Genomic DNA, 10,223 nt, shown 5'->3' on the forward strand with positions numbered 1-10,223 from the left:
TATTGCAATTTCTAATCTTTTATCAAACTAATTAAAGATTTGTTAACCTGTTTCATTTCTACCACAATGACAATCGTTCGTATTTTTCCACACAAAAAATCGACAATTTAACAAAGCTCACCAGGTGACGCGGAAGTCTGAATGATACAATATCCTGCGATTGGCTAAATGGCTTACGAAGTTCGCGCAAGCGCAGATTAGTATGTATGATTTTCGCTGTTACAGGTCGCATGCCACCCTGGAACAATGTTGCTTATACCACATGTTTTTGTGTTTGTTTTTTTTCAAACTCTAATTTAACATCTGAAAATATCTTCCAACCTAGTTACGTGCTTCGGCCATACTGAAGTGATCATTTTATTATCAGTGATGTGTACTGTTGCACTCGTTGGTCGCGCTGTTTAATTACACGACTTTATCATAGATGGAGCTTCTAAACTAATTGATTTTTTTTTAATTGCAGAACTTGGCGTCGTGTTTCAATGATAAACGCTTGACTCTCCATAAGAATGTTAGGCCTACGAACCGTGAAATCCAGATCCTTTATGTGTCCGAAACAATGGAAAATTGCACACTAGGCCTACATCGGCATAGAAATGTCTGTAGTTCAGAAACCATGTTCTGAATAAACAAAGCTTGTGTATGATTTCCTTTAGCGTACTTATCAATTTATTATATATAAAAAGAAAGGTATATAACAAAATAAAAAACCATGACGATCCATAATTCGAGTGACTGAAACACTGTGGAACCATTTCTAATCAACTGATGAAAAATATGTTGTGTTTTTTATGTTTGCCAGCTACAATTGGTTCCATTTTAAGAAAAACTGCCACTCACACAAGTAAATCACGTGGCTTACTGTGACGTCACAGCTCGTCTTAATTAATTTGAAACTGTCGGATTGTTAGAGCTTCTGAGTGATATTTTTATTTACTGCTTGTCAGAGGGTTAAAGATACAGTCACCTGAACGTGATACATAAAACATACGAAGTCTCTGGTGTTTCGAAACAGATCACACCAGTATATAAACATATTTATATATTTAATTGGCACTACCAATTCTATACTGTATGATTGAAACAAATAAACCCAAGAGCTGATTACTATAGCATACTCGGTCATCTATCTTATACTTTCTTTAATGGTGGGTTTTTTTGTTAGTTTTGAATTAGGCCCAAAACTACAAGAAGGCTATCTGCGCTAGTCGTCCTTAATTTATCAGTGTAAGACTAGAGGTAGAGCAATTAGTTACCACCCCCAGCCAACTTTTGGTCTACTCTTTTCCAACAAATAGTGGGATTGATCGAACGTTATAACGCCCCCACGGCTAAGCATGTTTGGTGTGACGGGGATTCGAACCCGCGAATTACGAGTCGAGTGTCTTAACCACCTGGCCATGGCGGGTCTATAATGGCGGATGCTTGATTTGTGTCCCACTTTAGTCTACCTTAACCATCTGGCCATGCCAGGTCTACAATGGCAGATGCTTGATTTGTGTCCCACTTTAGTCTGCCTTAACCATCTGACCATGCCAGGTCTATAATGGCGGATGCTTGATTTGTGTCCCAGTTTAGTCTGCCTTAACCACCTGACCATGCCAGGTATATAATGGCGGATGCTTGATTTGTGTCCCAGTTTAGTCTGCCTTAACCATCTGGCCATGCCAGGTCTATAATGGCAGATGCTTGATTTTTGTCACACTTTAATCTGCCTTAACCACCTGGCCATGCCAGGTCTATAATGGCGGATGCTTGATTTGTGTCCCAGTTTAGTCTGCCTTAACCATCTGACCATGCCAGGTCTATAATGGCGGATGTTTGATTTGTATCCCACTTTAATCTGCCTTAACCGTCTGGCCATGCCAGGTCTATAATGGCGGATGCTTGATTTGTGTCCCAGTTTAGTCTGCCTTAACCATCTGACCATGCCAGGTCTATAATGGCGGATGCTTGATTTGTGTCCCACTTTAATCTGCCTTAACCATCTGGCCATGCCAGGTCTATAATGGCGGATGCTTGATTTGTGTCCCAGTTTAGTCTGCCTTAACCATCTGGCCATGCCAGGTCTATAATGGCGGATGTTTGATTTGTATCCCACTTTAGTCTGCCTTAACCACCTGACCATGCCAGGTCTATAATGGCAGATGCTTGATTTTTGTCACACTTTAATCTGCCTTAACCATCTGGCCATGCCAGGTCTATAATGGCGGATGCTTGATTTGTGTCCCACTTTAGTCTGCCTTAACCACCTGGCCATGCCAGGTCTATAATGGCGGATGCTTGATTTGTGTCCCACTTTAATCTGCCTTAACCATCTGGCCATGCCAGGTCTATAATGGCAGACGCTTGATTTTTGTCCCACTTTGTCTGCCTTAACCATCTGGCCATGCCAGGTCTATAATGGCGGATGCTTGATTTGTGTCCCAGTTTAGTCGTACTCACGTTCTTACAATTTAGTTTCAAGTGCTGTTAGGGGATAATTCCACGTAATATTACGTGATTTAATGCTAATGTCAGAACAAAAGAGGAAGAATCCATATATTCATTGATGGTGTTTTCTTTTATTTTGTGCATCATACATCATGTACATAGAAACATGTTTCATGGAGCAATATTAATGTTTCCTGGAACATAAATGTGTTTCATATAAACATGAGGATTTTGACTTTCCTCAACATTCCACTAATTTATTTAAACGGGTTGCTTTATATTTTACTTTAAATACATGAGTTATTTAACCTTCCTGATCACTGAAGTGATTTTAAAACTATGATGTTTCCGATTCTTCAAGAACCGATCGTGGTCTGATGGTTATTGAGCTAAGACTACGAATCTGACAATTCACGGTTTGCGACCCGTTGTTTCAAAAAATCTGCTCGCACTTGAAGGTTGCAGGTACTCCGTAAGAGTGTAGTTAAATCTCACTGTTACGTCGGAAATTAGTAACCATAGAGGGCGCTGTTAACTAGCTGCTTTCCGTTTAGCTTCTCATTGATAATTATGGAAAACTATACGTTGACAGTACTTGTTTATTGTTACTTAAATAATCCCCAAAGAGATTATAACTTGTTTCTATTCAAAATGCATAACACCACTGTATGAGGACCGATATATCTCAGAAAATAGAAAAATGGTCCACAGGTTGCTCAGAGATAATTTATTGTGTTTGTAGTTAAGCGCAAAGTTACACAGTGGGATATTTATGCTGTTTTTACCACGGGTTTCGAGACCCGGTTTTTTAGCATTACGAATCCGCAGACTTACCGTTGTTCTACTGGAAGGTGCTCAGTGATGAGCTTGAAGACTTACTCTACTAAACTTTAGGTTCGATCCCTGATATCGACATAGCACATCTTTGTGTTTAACAACACGTAACGAGATACATAACTTACAAGAGATGTAAACTAATTGGATGCTTTGTTTACTGTACTTTTCAGGGTAAGCACTCAACCCTAACACCAAGCACATTCTTTACAAATCGCTTTTTAATTTTTACACGAAGGTTTTATATCCATATCGTTTTTTTAAAAAAATGACAATAAGTTAGAGCTGATATCAACTTATTTACAATAAGTTGTGGATACGTTTTCGTGATGTGAATCAAAAGTTGCAAATAAAACAATACATTCGATACACACTTTTAGAACAGTGATGCTGCCATCTATTGATTTGCAATTAAATTAATTTAAAAAAGTATTCTACATGAGAGAAATTTTTCGGATTAGTCCACTTTTGACTTTTAAATATCACAACTTACAAAGACTTGATAAAGTTTTTAATTGCATATTTTTCATAAATTAGAAACTAGCGTGACTATGTAGTTATAGTTAATAAGAACCTTTGGTTCAGTTTTCACCTTAGTTCGGTAGATGAAACTTTCGAATCTCAGGAAGTGTGTATGTTTGTGTTTTCTTATAGCAACATTGCGCTATTTGCTGTGTCTGCCGTGGACAAACGAACTCATGAGATTTGCCGTTGTTTCACCAGGGGACTTTAAGAGATAACAGTTTTTGTGGTTTTTTTTTAGTTAAGCACAAAACTACACAAGGGGCTATCTGTGCTGTGCCCACCACGGGTGTCGAAACCCGGATTTTAGCGTTGTAAATCCGCAGACATATCGCTGAGTCACAGCGGGAGATAACAGACAGTTCGATGAGTTGAGACATATCAGTAATTATCTCATTCCGATAACGAATTACTCTCGACAATAGGGCATAATACAGGGTGTTCGGAAAGCCACTGTGCAGTTTTGTAATCAGCATTCATTCAGCCTATTTCAAGCCAGCAACTGATAGCGGTGTTTAGAAACAAAATAAGAAGGATCCAAGCCTGTATTGATGCCAACAGGGGTCACTTTCATCACTGTTTATAATTGTCATTCATATTTACCTCCTGTATTCTATATTGAAACATGTCTGTTAATAAATATATAAGTGCACAGTGACTCTCCGAACACCCTAAAAACGTTAGGAAATTCTATTTTGAAATGTTTATATTTGTATCGTTTAATTATAATTCGTTATGTTTTGTATTATATTTAACACATATTATTTTTATTCGTGTATTATTATTGTTAATATATTTTGTATTTCACTGTTTTATTTCGTGCTCTTGTTTGGAATATCTCAATGTTTCTGAACATCATTTCTTCCACAAACAAGTCTCTTTGTAAGCCTTTCTTATTTAACAATTACAGTTTCCTCTCTGTCTTTTATTACTTCTCTTGAACTCCCGAGTGACACAGCAGTAAGTCTGTGGGTTTACAAAGATAGAAATTGGATTTCAATACCCGTGGTGGACAGAGCACAGATAGCCCATTATGTAGCTTAATTACAAACAAGCAAAAACTTCACCCGGATGGTCAGTGGAAGGTGTATTAACTTACAACATTAAAATCTGGGGTTCAATTCCTTGAATATCCTGGTGGTTAGGGAAATCACCGCGCAATCTGAGAGTCGTGGGTACGAATCACCGTCAGTAAACAGGCTTGCCCTTTCTGTCGTAGGGACGTTGGTAAGAGAGTGCCCTAAAACTTGGCGGTAGGCATTGTTTATTAGCTGCCTTATCTCTGGTCTATCATTGTTAAGTTAGGAACGTGTAAAATAAATAGGCCTCGTGCAGTTTGGAGCGAAACTCAAAGCAAACAAATCTGTCAAACTCGCGGTTGACAGGTAAGATAGTGCACTATGTGGCCTTGCTTGTTTTTTGTTTGTTTGTTTAGAATTAAGCTCAAAGCTACACAATGGGCTATCTGTATTCTGCCAACCACGGGTATCGAAACCCGTTTTTTTGCACTGTGAGTCCACAGACATGCCGCTGTGCCACTGGAGGGCGTTTGGCTTTGCGATGAGAGAAATAAACAAACACTTTTTTTACGACAAAGAACTCATTAAATATGATAAAATACAGTTTCGAAACGGCTTGAAAGAAACGGCTTGTAAGATTCGACAAGCCTATGTCTTCATCAGCTTTATTTCATGTCATTTAATACTGGGTCAGAATTTTAGGTCACGTGTTTAAAAGCACGTGGTATACACTACAGGAATAATAACCACAAGAAGAATAATCAACAGTGGACATTTATTGTATGCCCATATCAAAGGTCAAGTTTCCGAAAACGCTTGGGTTAACGAGTTGATTCTGCGTTCTTGTTCATATCGTGCGCTTTCATAGTTTTCACCCCCCCCCCTCCCACACACACAAAACAACAAACAATAACTGTACTTCCACTGTACAATAAACTAAAAATTGTTTTACACAAACTAAAAAACGACAGCACAAACAAACAGAGGTCTTCACATGGTTGTCACGCTACTTTTATAATAATGGAACTATACGCGTGATAAACCATTTACACTGAGCTAATGTTCCGTAACTCAAAAAAGCCCTGTAAACAAGTGTGAGCGTAATTATTTTTGTGTGTCGCCATCTGTTAAACGTTTTTGTAGTTAGTGGAGTGAAAAGTTGCTACTAAAATAGGTCTCCACACTACTTTCTTGGACGAGTTTGTGTGACTTTACGCTTGATTTTTACTGTTCCTTTGGAAAATTACGCTTGCAGAAACAGTGTTTATCAAAAGAGGGCGCACAAGTTTCCCAAGAGACATAGCGAACATTTTAGAAAGCTATGAAGTCTGAGATTAAAGCACCGTGTGTTAAGCCAATAAAAAGGACGGAACACAATAATCCATGATTATTTAAGCAATTGGCGTTAATCAGAGATAATATTAAAAAGAAAGGTAATAGCGTAAAAGACAAAACAAAATTACATAAATAAAAAATAGGTGAGACATCTAGCGATAAACTAGTAAACCAATAATTACAACATAAATCAGGGCCTGAAAACATTTGTAGCAGACATTACCTAAGTGATGATAGAACCTTCTTGTAGCTTATCCCTTATAATTAAGATAATTTATTATAACATAATTGTTACAGTTTTTGGTAAACGTATTTACCCAAATTTGGCATTTTTTGTCACTTAAATAATTCAGTAAAAGCTTGTTTTTAACAAAAGTTTCTGTGTTAATTCCAGTGAGAAGCTATCATTCTTATCGGTATATATACATATGCTGTTGTCGCGCAATTATTTAATTTATTTGTTAAAAACATTTGGCTTAAAAATGTTCCACATGTGATGTCACGTACCTCAGTGTGTCAGTGACTGTGAGATAATGTTTATCTATAACTAAAACAAAAACAAATTGACAGGTAACTAACATAACGCAGCCGTATTAAACACGTGTATTTAACACACTGTATTTATAAATTAACGAATTATCTGAGCTCAGTATCAAGACACATTTCTTTTATTTCTTTGACGTTGATGACAGTGGAGTAAATAAAAAATGAGGTAACAAAGACTTGTGTGTTTTTTCATGACAGCCCATTAATTAAATGAATTTAAGTAACCGAAAGTGGAATTATTTGTTAATAAATCGATAGCCTTAACGCTGCTGCCCTCTATGTTCTAAAATGTTAAGAGGAAAATAAATTTAAGTGACCGAAAGTGGAATTATTGTTAATAAATCGATAGCCTTAACGCTGCTGCCCTATATGTTCTAAAATGTTAAGAGGAAAATGAATTTAAGTTACCGAAAGTGGAATTATTTGTTTCAAAGAATCTTCAAGGAAATACTTTTCTCAAACTAATCTAATATTCTGTAAATAATACTTAATATTTAAAGATGTCGTATCTGTCGGTCAACAAGTAACCGCTAAGAAGTAAAGTTTACCAGATTACGACAGACACGATGAGTAAAATGTTACAAATATAGTTATGAAACTTTTACCACAAATTGTCCAATGTGACTCCAACTCAGAGCTGTGTTCAAAAAAACTTTTATATCCCTTCTGTGTTCTAAAAGTCGAAGCCCAAAAAGCTTTTCACTCAACAGATGGTAGAACATTACATATTCTCAACCTGGTAACGAGGGACATCTACATTTATAAAAAGTTTTATTCGTTACCCTGTCAAGCCGTCTCCAATCTTGTGTTCATCTTTAGGTATGGTAAGACTTCTATGTTGGTTATTTTTCTTGTGTTCATGTTCTGAATGTTTATGAACGGGCCTCGTACATATTGTCCAAAAAATATAAACACTGACATTCAACACCTAAACCAGTTTATTCTAACTTCTTAGGGGATAAATTTATATTACTTTAGGAATACCTTTTACATATATTTCTTAAAATCACTGTAATGACAGGTAGAAATCATCTTTCGAATAAGGTCTCCAACAATACTGGTGACAGGAAGAAATCATTTTACGAATGAGGTCTCCAACAATACTGATGGCAGGAAGAAATCATCTTACGAATGAGGTCTCTAACAATACTGGTGACAGTAAGAAATCATCTTACGAATGAGGTCTCCAACAATACTGGCGACAGGAAGAAATCATCTTACGAATAAGGTCTCCAACAATACTGATGGCAGGAAGAAATCATCTTACGAATGAGGTCTCCAACAATAGTGATAACAGGAAGAAATCATCTTACGAATGAGGTCTCCAACAATACTGATAACAGGAAGAAATCATTTTAGGAATGAGGTCTCCAACAATACTGATAACAGGAAGAAATCATCTTACGAATGAGGTCTCCAACAATAGTGATAACAGGAAGAAATCATCTTACGAATGAGGTCTCCAACAATACTGATAACAGGAAGAAATCATTTTAGGAATGAGGTCTCCAACAATACTGATGACAGGAAGAAATCATCTTACCAATGAGGTTTCCAACAATACTGGTGACAGTAAGAAATCATCTTATGAATGAAGTCTCCAACAATACTGGTGACAGTAAGAAATCATCTTACGAATGAGGTCTCCAACGATGATGGTGACAGTAAGAAATCATCTTACGAATGAGGTCTCCAACGATGATGGTGACAGTAAGAAAACATCTTACGAATGAGGTCTCTAACAATACTGGTGACAGGAAGAAATCATTTTACGAATGAGGTCTCTAACAATACTGGTGACAGTAAGAAATCATCTTACGAATGAGGTCTCTAACAATACTGGTGACAGGAAGAAATCATCTTACGAATGAGGTCTCCAACAATACTGGCGACAGGAAGAAATCATCTTACGAATGAGGTCTCCAACAATACTGATGACAGGAAGAAATCATCTTACGAATGAGGTCTCCAACAATACTGGTGACAGTAAGAAATCATATTATGAATGAAGTCTCCAACAATACTGGTGACAGGAAGAAATAATCTTACGAATAAGGTCTCCAACAATACTGGTGACAGTAAGAAATCATCTTATGAATGAGGTCTCCAACAATACTGGCGACAGGAAGAAATCATCTTACGAATGAGGTCTCCAACAATACTGATGACAGGAAGAAATCATCTTACGAATGAGGTCTCCAACAATACTGATAACAGGAAGAAATCATCTTACGAATGAGGTCTCCAACAATACTGATGACAGTAAGAAATCATCTTACGAATGAGGTCTCCAACAATACTGATGGCAGGAAGAAATCATCTTACGAATGAGGTCTCCAACAATACTGATACCAGGAAGAAATCATCTTACGAATGAGATCTCCAACAATACTGATGACAGGAAGAAATCATCTTATGAATGAGGTCTCTAACAATATTGGTGACAGGAAGAAATCATCTTACGAATGAGGTCTCTAACAATACTGGTGACAGTAAGAAATCATCTTACGAATGAGGTCTCCAACAATACTGGCGACAGGAAGAAATCATCTTACGAATAAGGTCTCCAACAATACTGATGGTAGGAAGAAATCATCTTACGAATGAGGTCTCCAACGATGATGGTGACAGTAAGAAATCATCTTACGAATAAGGTCTCCAACAATACTGATAACAGGAAGAAATCATCTTACGAATGAGGTCTCTAACAATACTGGTGACAGGAAGAAATCATCTTACGAATGAGATCTCTAACAATACTGGTGACAGGAAGAAATCAACTTACGAATCAGGTCTCTAACAATACTGGTGACAGGAAGAAATCATCTTACGAATGAGGTCTCTAACAATACTGGTGACAGTAAGAAATCATTTTACGAATGAGGTCTCCAACAATACTGGCGACAGGAAGAAATCATCTTACGAATAAGGTCTCTAACAATACTGGTAACAGGAAGAAATCATCTTATGAATGAAGTCTCCAACAATACTGGTGACAGGAAGAAATCATCTTACGAATGAGGTCTCCAACAATACTGGTAACAAGAAGAAATCATCCTTCGAATGAGGTCTCCAACAATACTGGCGACAGTAAGAAATCATCTTACAAATGAGGTCTCTAACAATACTGGTGACAGGAAGAAATCATTTTACGAATGAGGTCTCCAACAATACTGGTGACAGGAAGAAATCATCTTTCGAATAAGGTCTCCAACGATACTGATGGCAGGAAGAAATCATCTTACGAATAAGGTCTCCAACAATACTGGCGACAGGAAGAAATCATCTTACGAATGAGGTCTCCAACGATGATGGTGACAGTAAGAAATCATCTTACGAATGAGGTCTCCAACAATACTGATGACAGTAAGAAATCATCTTACGAATGAGGTCTCTAACAATACTGATGGCAGGAAGAAATCATCTTACGAATGAGGTCTCCAACAATACTGGTGACAGTAAGAAATCATCTTACGAATGAGGTCTCCAACAATACTGATGACAGGAAGAAATCATCTTACGAATGAGGTCTCC

Source organism: Tachypleus tridentatus, unplaced genomic scaffold, assembly GCF_004210375.1.
Source record: "Tachypleus tridentatus isolate NWPU-2018 unplaced genomic scaffold, ASM421037v1 Hic_cluster_2, whole genome shotgun sequence".
In the NCBI taxonomy this organism is placed as follows: domain Eukaryota; kingdom Metazoa; phylum Arthropoda; class Merostomata; order Xiphosura; family Limulidae; genus Tachypleus; species Tachypleus tridentatus.